This window comes from Macaca mulatta, chromosome 9 (assembly GCF_049350105.2).
Source record: "Macaca mulatta isolate MMU2019108-1 chromosome 9, T2T-MMU8v2.0, whole genome shotgun sequence".
Taxonomy (NCBI): domain Eukaryota; kingdom Metazoa; phylum Chordata; class Mammalia; order Primates; family Cercopithecidae; genus Macaca; species Macaca mulatta.
This window is the reverse complement of record NC_133414.1, coordinates 115,405,711-115,420,388: the sequence shown is the minus strand read 5'-3', so window position 1 is coordinate 115,420,388 and position 14,678 is coordinate 115,405,711. Positions and strand designations below refer to the sequence as shown.

The 14,678-nt window shown below is 45.1% G+C and overlaps 1 long non-coding RNA gene across 1 annotated transcript; it reads left to right on the top strand.

Annotated features, from left to right (window-relative positions):
- The first annotated feature begins 7,927 nt into the window (after window positions 1-7,927).
- LOC144331317 (uncharacterized) lies at window positions 7,928-10,358 on the top strand. Its single transcript, XR_013398368.1, has 2 exons — window positions 7,928-9,028; window positions 10,262-10,358. It is a non-coding gene; the product is annotated as an uncharacterized LOC144331317 (long non-coding RNA).
- Window positions 10,359-14,678: the final 4,320 nt, after the last annotated feature.

The following is a 14,678-nucleotide window of genomic DNA, read 5'->3' as shown; positions in this document are numbered from 1 at the left end:
AGGCATGTGCCACCACTCCCAGTCTTTTTTTGGTATTTTTAGTAGAGACAGGGTTTCACTATGTTGGCCAGGCTGATCTTGAACTCCTGACCTCAGGCGATCTGCCTGCTTTGGCCTCCCAAAGTGTTGGGATTACAGGCATGAGCCACTGCACCCAGCCAAGAAATTAGAAAAATATTGATTAATAGATACATAGATGTGTGTGTGTGTGTGTGTGTGTGTGTGTGTGTGTGAGAGAGAGAGAGAGAGAGAGAGAGAGAGCAAAAAGGAAAGTATCACTCAAATCTGGGCTTGAACCAGTGACCTTCAGTCTAATACTCTTTTAACTTGGGCTAATTGTAAAGAGCTCTCACCCTTCCTTCTTGCCCACCAATAGGAAAATCCTGCTTATTTTTAAGTAACAGAAAAAGGTCAGAATTCACACTATGTTGGGAGTATTTTGAGTGCTAGTCTGAGTCCTTGGTATTGCCGTAGTCATCTCACACATTTACTGAACCCTGGCTATATGCCAGCTGCTGGGATCCTACAGATGAATATAGCTAGACGTGACAAATGGTGTCACTTTTCTCAGATTAATTTAATTTTTAAAAATATGGAATTATATGTAGTATGTAATGCGCTGCGACTTTCTTTTTTCACTTCATAAATCATATACATTTTTCCACATTAGTTATATACATCTATTTACTTATTTTTACAGTTCAGTATAGCATTTACTTGTAAGGATGTGCCATAATATTTGTTTTTCTCTAATAAAAACACCACTCTGATTTTTTTCCTTTGTCTGATGATTACCACAAGTGCGTATGAGATTTTTACAAAAAGAAAGAAAAAAAACAAGCTAGACATGGTGGCTTACGCCTGTAATCCCAACACTTTGGGAGGCCGAGGTGGGTGGATTGCTTTGAGCTCAGGAGTTCGAGACCAGCATGGGCAGCATGGTGAAACTCCATCTCTACAAAAAATATTAATACAAAAATTAGCCGAGCATGATGGCGCGCACCTGTAGTCCCAACTACTCAGGAGGCTGAGGCTGGAGAATTGCTTGAGCCCAGGAAGCAGAGGTTGCAGTGAACCGAGATTGCACCACTGCACTCCAGCCTAGGCAGCAGAGTGAGACTCTGTCTGAGAGAAAGAAAAAAGAAAAAAAAAAAGAAAAGAAAAGAGAAAAGACAAGAAAAATACATTGCCTGAGTGAAATCCAGCCTTCATCTCTACTTTGCCATAATCATATGCACACCTGCTGTGTGTCCAGCTGCCTGCTTGGTACTTTTTATGTCTGTATGGTAAAAGACATGAGACACAGTCACACTCCCAAAAAACTACAATCAACTGAGGAGATTTGACTAACTTGAGATTTTAACTTAAGGACCAGGCTGTATGCACTTGATTACGGACCATACATTCTAAGTACTCAGAGGGAAACCTACCCTTTTTCTGTCTGATTTTAGACTATTTTTTCAGCTGGATTTCTTTAGCCTCTATGAAGAGATATTGCATGAGCATATCATTAAGGAAGATGGGGGAGAATCATGCCCCAAACTTTCTAGAAGAAAGGGGAATGTTTTTAACAAAGAAACATGAAAGAACATGACATCAAGCTAAATCATACTCCTGTTTGTTCTTCATTTATAAAACTTCAACTGTTTCTATGTACATAGAAGATAAAAAACAATAGGCTGGGTGCGGTGGCTCACACCTGTAATCCCAGCACTTTGGGAGGCCAAGGCGGGCAGATCACGAGGTCAAGACATCGAGACAATCCTGGCCAACATGGTGAAACCCGGTCTCTACTAAAAATACAAAAATTAACTGGGCATGGTAGTGCATGCCTGTAGTCCCAGCTACTCGGGAAGCTGAGGCAGGAGAATCGCTTGAACCTGGGAGGCAGAGGTTGCAGTGAGCCAAGATCACGCCACTGCACTCCAGCCTGGCGACAGAGTGAGACTCCGTCTCAAAAAAAAAAAAAAAAGGTTCTTTGGGTGTATCAGTTGATAGTAACAGTTCATCCTATGTGGTTGTAGTTGTGCTCACAAATTTGTGTTTGCACAGTTTTGCATTGCCTTGTTTGATGTGCAGCGTTTGTTCCTCTTCCATATTTTTGCTTAGGGAATTTGGGGTTTCTATGTTTTGGCTTTAGCAGTGTCTCAGTGCTTAAACCTATTTCTGTGTTCTCTTTCTCTCTCTCTTTTTCCTTCTCCCTCTCTTTCTTTCCCCTTCCCAGAATGTTCTCTTTATTCACTTACTTCCAAGTCTGAGGCTAGGCTGAACCAGAGTTTCCAGAACCCCAGGATTAGGAGAAACAGGACTTGCCTGTTCAATTACACTTCAAGACCATGGACAGCTCCCCAGCCGTGCTAGTATCGGGGCCTGCTTTATAGACTTCACCGAATGTGAGAATGGAGACGAATCTGAGAAACTATTTGGCCTACCTCCTCCTACCTTTTGCTGTTTCCCAGAGAAAGGATCCTAGTCGGCAAATAGTCCAGGATTATTAACTGCCTGGCTGGGGGGAGATACAAAGGACCTGGAGGGTGCCTTCACTCAGCATTTCCTACACTCAAATCTGCTAGTGCTTGGAAAAATCCTTCAGTTCAACTCAGCAGACTTGTGTGGACCAAGCCTTTCCCTCCCAGGAGAGATAAGGCCTAAATACAGATACAGTCTCAGAGGCGGAACAAAGGAAACAATAAGAAAATGATTCCTCCTAAAGGCTGTTCTCCACGGGAAATAGAGGAAGAGAGAGCCCAGAGCATTGGGGGCCGAAAGGGCTGGAGAGGGAGTGGTGGAATGGAATGGAAGAGGGGCATTCAGGGACTTCTAGGGGACTCTGAAGTCAGTCTTGGTGAACTCCACACAGTTCACACCAGTGTGCCCTGAGCACACAGTCAAAGATATGCCTCACACTTTCCTAAAATGAGAATGCAGAGGTCTCCCACTGTCTCCTCTTCCAAACTAGACTAACTTTTTTTCTTTTCTTTCTTTCTTTCTTTCTTTTTTTTTTTTCTTGAGACAGGGTCTTGCTCTGTCAACCAGGCTGGAGTGCAGTGGTGCAAACATGGCTCACTGCAACCTCAACCTCCTGGGCTCAAGCGATCCTTCTGCCTCAGCCTCTCAAGGCAGCCTGAGACTACAGGCACAGGCACATGCCATCATGACCAGCTAATTTTTTTTTTTTTTTTTTTTTTGGAGAGATGGGATTTCATCATGTCGCCCAGGCTGGTCTCAAACTCCTGAGCTCAAGCCATCTACCCACTTTGGCATCTCAAAGTGCTGGGATTACATGTGTAAGCCACCATACCCAGCCAACTAATTTCCAAAAGATAATTTATGCAATGATTTGATGTATTTTGTCTTCTTTGTTCTTCATGACAAGCTTAGGGTTTTATTATTCCCATTTTCCAAATGAATAAACTGAGACTCTGAGAGATTAGGGAACTTATCCGACGTGACACAGCTAGAAATTGGCAGAGCTGGGTTTTGAACCAAGTTCCTCTGATTCCAAGCTGGTGTTCCTTTCATCACACTTTATCCCTAATTGGGTCTTTGTGTGTGTGGTAAAATACATATAACAGGAAGTTTACTCTTTTAATCATTTTAAGTGTGTAGTTCAGTGGCATTACATTCACAGTGTTGTACAGCCGTCTCCATTATTTCTAAAACCTTTTCACCGTCCCAAAAGAAACTCTGTACTCATTAATCAATAACTCCACATTTACCCCATCCCTGTCTTTGGCAACCCGTTTTATTTTCTGTCTCTATGAATTTGACCATTCTACGTACCTCACAGAAAAGGAATCATACAATATTTGTCCTTTTGTGCCTGGCTTACTTCACTTAATATAACTTCAAGGTTTATCTATGTTGTATCATGTGTTAGAACTTCATCTCTTTTTTTCTTTTCTTTTTTTCTTTTTTTTTGAGATAGGGTCTTGATCTGTTACCCAGGCGGGAGTGCAGTGGCACGATCTTGGCTCACTGCAACCTCCGCCTCCCAGGTTCAAGCAATTCTCATGCCTCAGCCTCCCAGGTAGCTGGGATTACAAGTGTGCACCACCATGCCTGGCTAATTTTTATATTTTTAGAAGAGATGGAGTTTCGCCGTGTTGGCCAAGATGGTCTTGAACTCCTGACTTCAGGTGATACACCCACCTCCACCCACCTCGGCCACCCAACGTGCTGGGATTACAGGTGTGAGCTACCATGCCTGGCCAGAACTTCATCTCTTTTTATGACTTGATACAGTCTTGTGGTTGCAGAGGACAGAGATTCACTCAGGCCACCGGAAGGAATGAAGGGTTATTGTAAGCGGCCTTTACAGAATTCAGGAAGACAGAAATCTCAGCCACATGCTGAAGTTTAGGAATAGCCATGTGGCTGGGTTTATTAGGACTTAAATGTAGTTTGGAATCTGATCAGTACAGCTCTGGGGACCAAGATACCTCATTGATTTCTTAGTGGCAGGAAGTTGTTGTTTTCTGATACTTAGCCATTATGTCAACATAGTGATACTCTACTTAGCAATATTCTCCTTGTGGTCTGGCACCACCAATAAACTACTTCATATCCTGTGAAAAGCAAACCTCTGGCTTTTGCTAACTCCACATTTCTACCATTTTAATGGTATGCTATATTTTCTCCCTTCGTGGCTTTCATCTCCTCCCGCTGCCAGTTGACAAAGTTTCCAAAAATCTCTGGCTCTAAGCCACCTGCCTACCTAGAAATTATCTGCCCTTGAGATGAGCATCTTCTCCTGCTCTGATCCGTTGTACCCAGGGTGACAAGTCACATGCTTGTGAACATGACTCCTAATGGTAAAGACCTGCGTTTCTCAGGAGGAAGTTGGGTGCATGGCAGGCGGATACACAGAGAGGCATTCCCTTCATCCCTCTGCATGAGCTCTCTGGTGCTCTCCCATCAGGCTGTTTATTGTAGTTTAACCTTATGGATTTACTTCTGTGACTTTACAAATCCCAGAGCAGAGGTGTATTTGGCTGAGTTGATGTGTACTATGCAGGTATTTTTGTTCATATTTTTAGATTATACAAATCATTGCTATATGGTGATATGGAGTTTGGAATTACTTGAAATATGCTTAGCTTATGTCAAGGTGCCTACTGGTGGTTTCTGAATGGGACTCTTTTCCTTTCCTTTTCTTTCTTTCTTTCTTTTTTCTTTCTTTCTTTCTTTCTTGCTTTCTTTTCTTTTCTTTTTTCTTTTTTTTTTTTTGAGACAGAGTCTTGCTGTGTCGCCCAGGCTGGAGTGCATGATCTTGGTTCACTGCAACCTCTGCCTCACTGGTTCAAGTGATTTTCCTGCCTAACTCAGCCTCCCAAGTAGTGGGGATTACAGGCACATGCCACCCCACTCCTGGCTAATTTTTGTATTTTTGATAGAGACGGGGTTTCACCATGTTGGCCAGTCTAGTCTCAAACTCCTGACCTCAGGTGATTCACCCACCTTGGCCTCCCAAAGTGCTGAATTGCAGGCATGATCCACCGTGCCCAGCCAGTGAATGGGGTTGTTTCTTTAACACTGAAAATCTGTTTTCAATTCCTGTGCCAAGTCTGCAGTAACAGGAAGATCTTCAGAACACAGGGCACACCGAGGTGCTAGCAAATCCACCGCCTTCCAGTAAGCTGTGGGTAAAAGGACTGGATTGTGGGAATCATGCCATTTCTAGTTCTGTGACTGTGACAAAGAATGTGGTGCTCATCACACATCACACAAACATCTCATGTTCTCTGCCTCCACTACGTTTCCCAGCTTCCCTTGTAGTTAGGTTGGAGCATGCGACTAATATTGGCCAACAGGCTGTGAGAGGAGGTGATACATGTTCTCCACACTTTCTCTTCTTGGAAGGCATGAGTTTAGTTGACAGAACCCTCAAGGTGGAAGCAGACTGGATCCCTGAGTCATCATCTGAAACAGTGCTGCCCTGGGGAGCCTCCTAATCTTTTGTGAGTAGGAAATAAACCTCTGGAGGGTAGGCCCTGGAGACCTTGTTGTTTGACTGTTACTGCAGTATAGCCTGGGTCACCCCGATTAGTACGGTCACTAACCAGCAGCGTGACCTTGGGTAAGTAAGTGTCTTCAGTCCTCATCTCCTCTTCTGAAACATAAGAGAATTGCCCCGAATAATCTCAAAGGTTACCTTCATGATTCCTGATTTACCATGTCCTGTTGACTTTTCCTGGGTGGAGTTTCCATTTACTTCTTTCCATTCTTACTGCCACTGAGGTATATATTTTCTCACTTGAGCCTCCTAATCGGCCTCCATGTTTCCAGGCTCATGCATCTGTCTTTCCACTTCCTTATATAGATCATGTTCCCTTCTTACTCAACAGCCTTCACTGGCTACTCACTGCCTGCTGAAAAAAGCCCATGTGGGCTGGGCATGGTGGCTTGCACCTGTAATCCAAGCACTTTAGGAGGTCGAGGTGGGTGGATTGCTTGAGCCTAGGAGTGTGAGACCAGTATGGGCAATATGGCGGAACCCTGTCTCTACAGAAAAGAAAAGAAAAATTAGCCAGGTGTGGTGGTGCACACCTGTAGTCCCAGCTACTTGGGAGGCTAAGGCAGGAAGATCGCTTAAGCTCAGGAGGCCAAGGCTGCAGTGAGCCTTGATCATGCCACTCTACTATAGCCTGGGTGACAGAGCAAGACTCTTTCTCAAAAATAAATAAATAAATAAAATCTGTGAGAGGTCCTTGATAATCTGTTTGGTTATTTGTGCAGAGTTCTCTCTCATCCACTGTACTGTAGGCTTCTTGAGGCCCAGTATCACATTTGATTCAGTTAATAGCCTCCCACACAGTTACTGCCTATTGAAGTGAAAAGTCAAATATCTCCAAACTAGGAATCAAGCCCTAGTAGGAAGATAGAAACTACTAAATGAATTGCAATGATGAAGTTTGCTAGTCGAACACTGTATTAGTCCATTTTCACACTGCAGATAAAGACATACCTGAGGCTGGGCAATGTACAAAAGAAAGAAGTTTATTAGGCTTACAGTGCCACATGGCTGAGGAGGCCTCAGAGTCATGGTGGAAGGTGAAAGGCATGTCTCACATGGCAGCAAACAAGAGAAGAGAGCTTGTGCAGGGAAACTCCCATTTTTAAAACCATCAGATCTCATGCAACTTACTATCATGAGAACAGCATGGGAAAGACCCACCCCCATGATTCAATTGCCTTCCACCAGGTTCCTCCCATAACATGTGGGAATTCAAGATGAGATTTGGGTGGGGACACAGCCAAACCATATCATTCCACCCCTGGCCCATCCCATATCTCATGTCCTCACATTTCAAAACCAATCATGCCTTCCCAACAGTCTCCCAAAGTCTTAACTCATTTTAGCATTAACTCCAAAGTCCACAGTCCAAAGTCTTATCTGAGACAAGGCAAGTCCCTTCTGCCTATGAGCCTGTAAAATCAAAAGCAAGTTAGTTACTTCCTGCATACAATGGAGGTATAGGCATTGGGTAAATACAGTTGTTCCAAACTGGAGAAATTGGCCAAAACAAAGGGGCTACAGGCCCCAGGCAAGTCTGAAATGCAGTGGGGCAGTCATCTTTTTTGTTTTGTTTTGTTTGAGATGGAGTCTTGCTCTGTCGCCTGGGCTGGAGTGCAGTGGCGCAATTTCAGCTCACTGCAAGCTCCGCCTCCCTGGTTCACGCCTTTCTCCTGCCTCAGCCTCCAGAGTAGCTGGGACTACAGGTGCCCACCACTACGCCCAGCTAATTTTTTGTATTTTTAGTAGAGACAGGGTTTCACTGTGTTAGCCAGGATGGTCTCATTCTCCTGACCTCGTGATCTGCCTGCCTCAGCCTCCCAAAGTGCTGGATTGCAGGTGTGAACCACCGTGCCCGGCCCACAGTCATATATATATATATATATATATATATATATATATATATATTTTTTTTTTTTTTTTTTTTTTTTTTTTTTTTTGAGAGTCTCGCTCTGTCACCCAGGCTGGAATGCAGTGGCACAATCTCGGCTCACTGCAAGCTCCACCTCCCGGGTTCACACCATTCTTCTGCCTCAGCTTCCTGAGTAGCTGAGACTACAGGCACCCGCCACCATGCCTGGCTAATTTTTTGTATTTTTTGTAGAGAGGGGGTTTCACCATGTTATCCAGGATGGTCTGGTCTCAATCTCCTGACCTTGTGATCTGCCAGCCTCGGCCTCCCAAAGTGCTGGGATTACAGGTGTGAGCCACCATGCCCGGCCCCGCAGTCATATCTTAAAGCTCCAAAATGATCTCCTTTGACTCTATGACTCACGTCCAGGTCACGCTGATGCAAGAGGTAGGCTCCCACGGCTTTGGGCAGCTCTGTTTCTGTAGCTTTGCAGGGTATAACGCCCCTCCTGGCTGCTTTCACAGGCTGATGTTGAATGTCCGATTTTTCCAGGTGCAAAGTGCAAGCTGTCAGGGGATCTACTATTCTGGGGTCTGGAGGATGGTGGCCCTCTTCTCACAGCTCCACTAGGCGGTGCCCCAGTAGGGACTCTGTGGGAGCTCGGACCCCACATTTCTGTTCTGCACTGCCCTAGCAGAGGTTCTCCATGAGGGCCCTGCCCCTGCAGCAAACTTCTGCCTGGGCATTCAGGCATTTCCATACATTTTCTGAAATCTAGGCCAGTTCTTGACTTTAGTTCAAACCTCAGTTCTTGACTTCTGTTCACCTGCAGGCTGAACACCACGTAGAAGCTGCCAGGGCTTGGGGCTTCCACCCTCCGAAGCAACAACCTGAGCTGTACCTTGGCCCCTTTTAGTCATAGCTGCAGCAGCTGGCTGCAGGGCACCAAGTCCCTAGACTGCACACAGCAGAGGGACCCTGGGCCCGGCCCACTAAACCATTTTTTTTCTCCTTAACCTCCAGGCCTGTGATGGGGGGTGCTGCTGTGAGGACCTCTGACTGCCCCGGAGACATTTTTCCCACTGTCAGGGATTAATATTAGGCTCCTTATTACTTATGCAAATTTCTGCAGCTGGCTTGAATTGCTCCTCAGAAAATGGGTTTTTCTTCTTTTTTTTTTTTTTTTTTTTTTTTTGAGACGGAGTCTCGCTCTGTCGCCCAGGCTGGAGTGCAGTGGCCGGATCTCAGCTCACTGCAAGCTTCGCCTCCCGGGTTCACGCCATTCTCCGGCCTCAGCCTCCCGAGTAGCTGGGACTACAGGCGCCCGCCACCTCGCCCGGCTAGTTTTTTGTATTTCTTAATAGAGACGGGGTTTCACCGTGTTAGCCAGGATGGTTTCGATCTCCTGACCTCGTGATCCGCCCGTCTCGGCCTCCCAAAGTGCTGGGATTACAGGCTTGAGCCAGCGCGCCCGGCCGGGTTTTTCTTCTTTATTGCATTGTCAGACTGCACATTTTCCAAACTTTTATGCTCTGTTTCCCTTTTAAAACGGAATGCTTTTAACAACACCCAGGTCACCTCTTGAATGCTTTGCTGCTTAGAAATTTTTTTTTTTTTTTTTTTTTTTTTTTGAGACGGAGTCTCACGCTGTTGCCCAGGCTGGAGTGCAGTGGCGCGATCTCGGCTCACTGCAAGCTCCGCCTCCCGGGTTCCCGCCATTCTCCTGCCTCAGCCTCCTGAGTAGCTGGGACTACAGGCGCCCGCCACCGCGCCCGGCTAATTTTTTGTGTTTTTGGTAGAGACGGGGTTTCACTGTGGTCTCGATCTCCTGACCTTGTGATCCGCCCGCCTCGGCCTCCCAAAGTGCTGGGATTACAGGCTTGAGCCACCGCGCCCGGCCAGCTGCTTAGAAATTTCTTCTGCCAGAAACCCTAAATCATTTTTCTCAAGTTCAAAGTTCCACAAATCTCCAGGGCGGGGGCAAAATGCCACCAGTCTCTTTGCTAAAACATAACAAAAGTCGCCTTTGCTCTAGTTCCCAATAACTTCCTCATCTCCATCTGAGACCACCTCAGCCTGGATTTCATTGTCCTTATCATTATCAGCATTTTGGTCAAAGCCATTCAACAAGTCTCTAGGGAGTTTCAAACTTTCCCACATTTTCCTGTCTTCTTCTGAGCCCTCCAAATTGTTGCAACCTTTGCCTATTACCCAGTTCCAAAGTTGCTTCCACATTTTCGGGTATCTTTTCAGCAGCACCCCACTCTCGGTACCAATTTACTGTGTTAGTCCATTTTCACACTGCTGGTAAAGACATACCCAAGACTGGACAATTTACAAAAGAAAGAGATTAACAGTTTCACATGGCTGGGGAGGCCTCACAATAATGGCAGAAGGTGAAAGGCATGTCTCACATGGCAGCAGACAAGAGAGGAGAGCTTGTGCAGGGAAACTCCCATTTTAAAACCATCAGATCTTGTGAGACTTACTCATTATGAGAACAGCAGAAGAAAGAGCCACCCCCATGATTCAATCACCTCCCACCAGGTTCCTCCCATAATACATGGGAATTCAGGATGAGATTTGGGTGGGGACAGAGCCAAAACATATCAAATACCTACTGACAACATGTAGAATGTGTACTAAAATGCAGAATATGGGCCAGGCATGGTGGCTCATGCCTGTAATCCCAGCACGTTGGGAGGCCAAGGTAGGTGGATCACTTGAGGTAGGGAGTTCGAGACCAACCTGGCAAACATGGTGAAACCCTGTCTCTACTAAAAAAAAAAAAAAAAAAAAAAAACAAAATTAGCCAGGCGTGGTGGCACATGCCTGTAATCCCAGCTACTTGGGATTCTCCTGCTGAGGCAGGAGAATCGCTTGAACCCAAGAGGCAGAGTTTGCGATGAGTTGAGGTTGCTCCATTGTACTCCAGCCTGGGCAACAAGAGCGAAACTCCGCCTCAAAATAAAACAAAACAAAAAACATGCAGAATATGTGTGTGTTAAAGTCTGCATCCAAGGTTGACTTCTAAAGACTATTTGGAAAGCCTTGTGCAGTAAGGGAGGTGAGGGGGTTGCAAAGATGTAATATGTAAAGCACAGCCCCTGCCCTTCATTGGGTGGTGGGAGGAAATGTGTGCAAGAAGCAGTCTTCTTAGAACAGCAAGGGAGTCCTTAAAGTGACTTTCTGGGGACAACAGAAAAAGAAATTTGACTATGTGGGCTGGTCCTGGTGCAACCCTTCTTTATAAGAAGTGTTATGACTTAGACCCCACTGGCTTCATCTGTAGTGCTACAGGGGGCCCCCAGTGGGCCCAAAACACAGACAGAGGAGGAGAGAGGTAGGACCAGAAAAAAAGAAGGAAAGTGGGAAGGAAAGAAAGTGAAGAAGAAAATGAGAGTAGAGGGTGTGCATTACCAAAGAATCCAGCATTTACATCCTACTTCGTAAAACAAACAACATTCTCACAAGAATCCTGTGAGGTGACCATTGATATTTTTATTCTGTGGATAAAAGTAAAAAAGGGAGAGAGTTCAAGGGACTTGCCCAAGGTCATAAATTTAGGTTTCTAACTCAATACCTTGTACTGTGTTCTCCATTGCACCAGTTGTCTCTCAACCAAGAGAAAGTGCCTCAAATCCTGAACTATGGGTTTCTTTTCCCAGTTTATAATGCTATTTAAAATCTTCTTTAAAACTATAGGTCAGGAGCAGTGGCTCACTCCTGTAATCCCAGCACTTTGGGAGGCCAAAGCCAGCAGATCACTTGAGGTCAGGAGTTCAAGACTGGCCTGGCCAACATGGTGAAACCCTGTCTCTACTAAAAATACAAAAATTAGCCAGGCATGGTGGTGCATGCCTGTAATCCCAGCTGCTCAGGAGGCTGAGGCTGGAGAATCGCCTGAATCTGGGAGAGGGAGGTTGCAGTGAGCTGAGACTGCACCACTGCACTCCAGCCTGGGGAACAGAGTGAGACTCTGTCTCAAAATAAATAAAATAAAATAAAATAAAATAATAAAGCCCAAGGGCTGAGTCTGTGATAATACCAGATGAATTTAGAGCATCTTATAGTGCTAGAAAGAAAGAAAGTGTTCAAAAATAAATGTATAAACAAGTGAGTAAGCAGGACTGGGCATGTCAAAAGGACACAGGAGCCAACCTGAGAGACCTCCAATGGCTAAAGGTAGAACAATTTGAGTGACAAAACGAATTATGATAGTAATGGGTTATGACTCAAACAATAAAATAAGTATCTATCAGCTCATACCTATATAATTAAAAGATTGAATAAATAAATTATAAAGAAGGAACAAGGCCGGGCGCGGTGGCTCAAGCCTGTAATCCCAGCACTTTGGGAGGCCGAGACGGGCGGATCACGAGGTCGGGAGATCGAGACCATCCTGGTTAACACGGTGAAACCCCGTCTCTACTAAAAAATACAAAAAACTAGCCGGGCGAGGTGGCGGGCGCCTGTAGTCCCAGCTACTCGGGAGGCTGAGGCAGGAGAATGGCGTGAACCCGGGAGGCGGAGCTTGCAGTGAGCTGAGATCCGGCCACTGCACTCCAGCCTGGGTGACAGAGCGAGACTCCGTCTCAAAAAAAAAAAAAAAAAAAAAAGAAGAAGGAACAAATATCCCTTACAGAAGAATTCCAATTAAGACATGTCAAAGGAATGAAAGAACTCGGGCGCAGTGGCTCACGCCTGTAATCCCAACGTTTTGGGAGGCTAAGGTAGGCGAATCACTTGAGGTCAGAAGTTCAAGACCAGCCTCAGCCTGGCCAACATGGTGAAACCCTGACTCTACTAAAAATACAAAAAAAATTATCTGGGGGTGGATCACCTGAGGTCAGGAGTTTGAAACCAATCTGGCCAATATGGTGAAATTCCATCTCTACTAAAAATACAAAAATTAGCCATGTGTGATGGTGGCCGCTTATAATCCCAGCTACTCAGGAGGCTGAGGCAGGAGAACTGCTTGAACCCAGGAGGTGGAGGTTGCAGTGAGCGGAGATGGCGCTGCTGCACTCCAGCCTGGGTGATAGAGCGAGACTTCATCCTAAAAAAAAAAAAAAAAATTAACTGGGCATTGTGGCGAACACCTGTAATCCCAGCTACTCAGGAGGCTGAGGCAGGGGCATCACTTCAACCCAGGAAGTGGAGGCTGAGGTGAGCAGAGATCATGCCACTGCACTCTAACCTGGGTGACAGAGTGAGAAAAAAAAAGAATGAAGGAAACAGAAAATTACCATTAGAACACCACAGTAATAATTGCTGCAGATAAAGTCCACTGATAAAGCTAATATTGGTGGGCAAAACTCTAAGGAGCACCAGGATATTTACATAGCATTTAAATATAAACCTCCAAATATGCATTAATTATCTTGTTTTTAACATATGTCCCGAAATGCCTTGATATGCCTCCCTCCACAATGGAAAGCTTAATTCCCCTTCCCTTAAGTGTGGGCTGATTTAGTGGTGCACTTCTAACAAATCATGCAGGGGTCAGCAAAGACCCAAATAGGAAATATATTAGGCTGTTTAAGTCATATGGTCTCTTTTGCAACAACTCACCCCTACTGTTGTAGCATGAAAGCATCCATAAAAAATGTGTGAATGAATGAGTGCGGCTGTATGCCAGTAAAACTTTATTTATAAAAACAGGCAATGGGTTGGATTTGGGCCTTCAGCCATGGTTTGCTGACCTCTAGAATAGCATACGAAAAAGAAAAAATAGTAACTTTGCAGTGGAGAAACCTGTCAGACCCCACCTTAACTGAGTGATCAAAGTTAACATTACCAGTAATAAGGAATACTGAAGTGTTATCAGTGAAAAACGGTAGAGTAAGGAAATCCAAAAGTTTATCTCTCCATAAATGCAACCAAAAGGTTGATTAAAACTGTTAGACTTGGCCAGGCACGCTGGCTCACACCTGTAATCCCAGCACTTTGGGAGGCCGAGGCGGGTGGATCATGAGGTCAAGAGATCGAGACCATCTTGGCCAACATGGTGAAACCCCGTCTCTACTAAAAATACAAAAATTAGCCATGCATGGTGGCACGCGCCTCTAGTCCCAGCTGCTTAGGAGACTGAGGCAAGAGAATTGCTTGAACCCGGGAGGCAGAGGTTGCAGTGAGCCAAGATCGTGCCACTGCACTCCAGCCTGGTGACAGAGTGAGACTCCATCTAAAAAAACAAACAAACTGTTAGAATCAACTTTTCAGAACTCTGGACACTAACCAAAAGGCCTGTAGCAGCCAATGGAATGTTTTCATAAAAAGACAGCTGAATCTTAGTAAGAATAGCAAGTTGTAGTGCTTTAACTTACTCTGGTCTCATCCCCAGGTTAGCAGTGAATTTGGAGAAAATAGCTACAGTCCCAGTATAGGTACCAGTACTAGAGGGAAGAGAATGGACCTAATTGACAAGGAATTGTTTTTGTTTGTTTTGACCTGTATGGTGGCTCCCTGGAGGACTTTCTCAAGGGCTTACCTTTATCTTGTCTAACTTAGAACACTCTAGTGGTGAGTGTGGCTACCCAAGGAGCATTTCTTGAAGATATTTACAGGCAAATGTTTTGGTTATTGCTGCCTGGGGCATTGGATAACAGTTGGGGCAAACAATAGGCTAATATAAAGCTTGGGAGAGAAGACTGAAGAATGACATGCTTTGGAGAAGGACTTTGAAAAACTGACATATCCTTGGGAAACCAGAAAGCCACATGCATGCTGAGGCCTATGCACATGTTTAGGAAAGATCTGAGAATGCCCTAAGTTTTCTGGCTGATCTTCAGACTCTTCACAAGCATG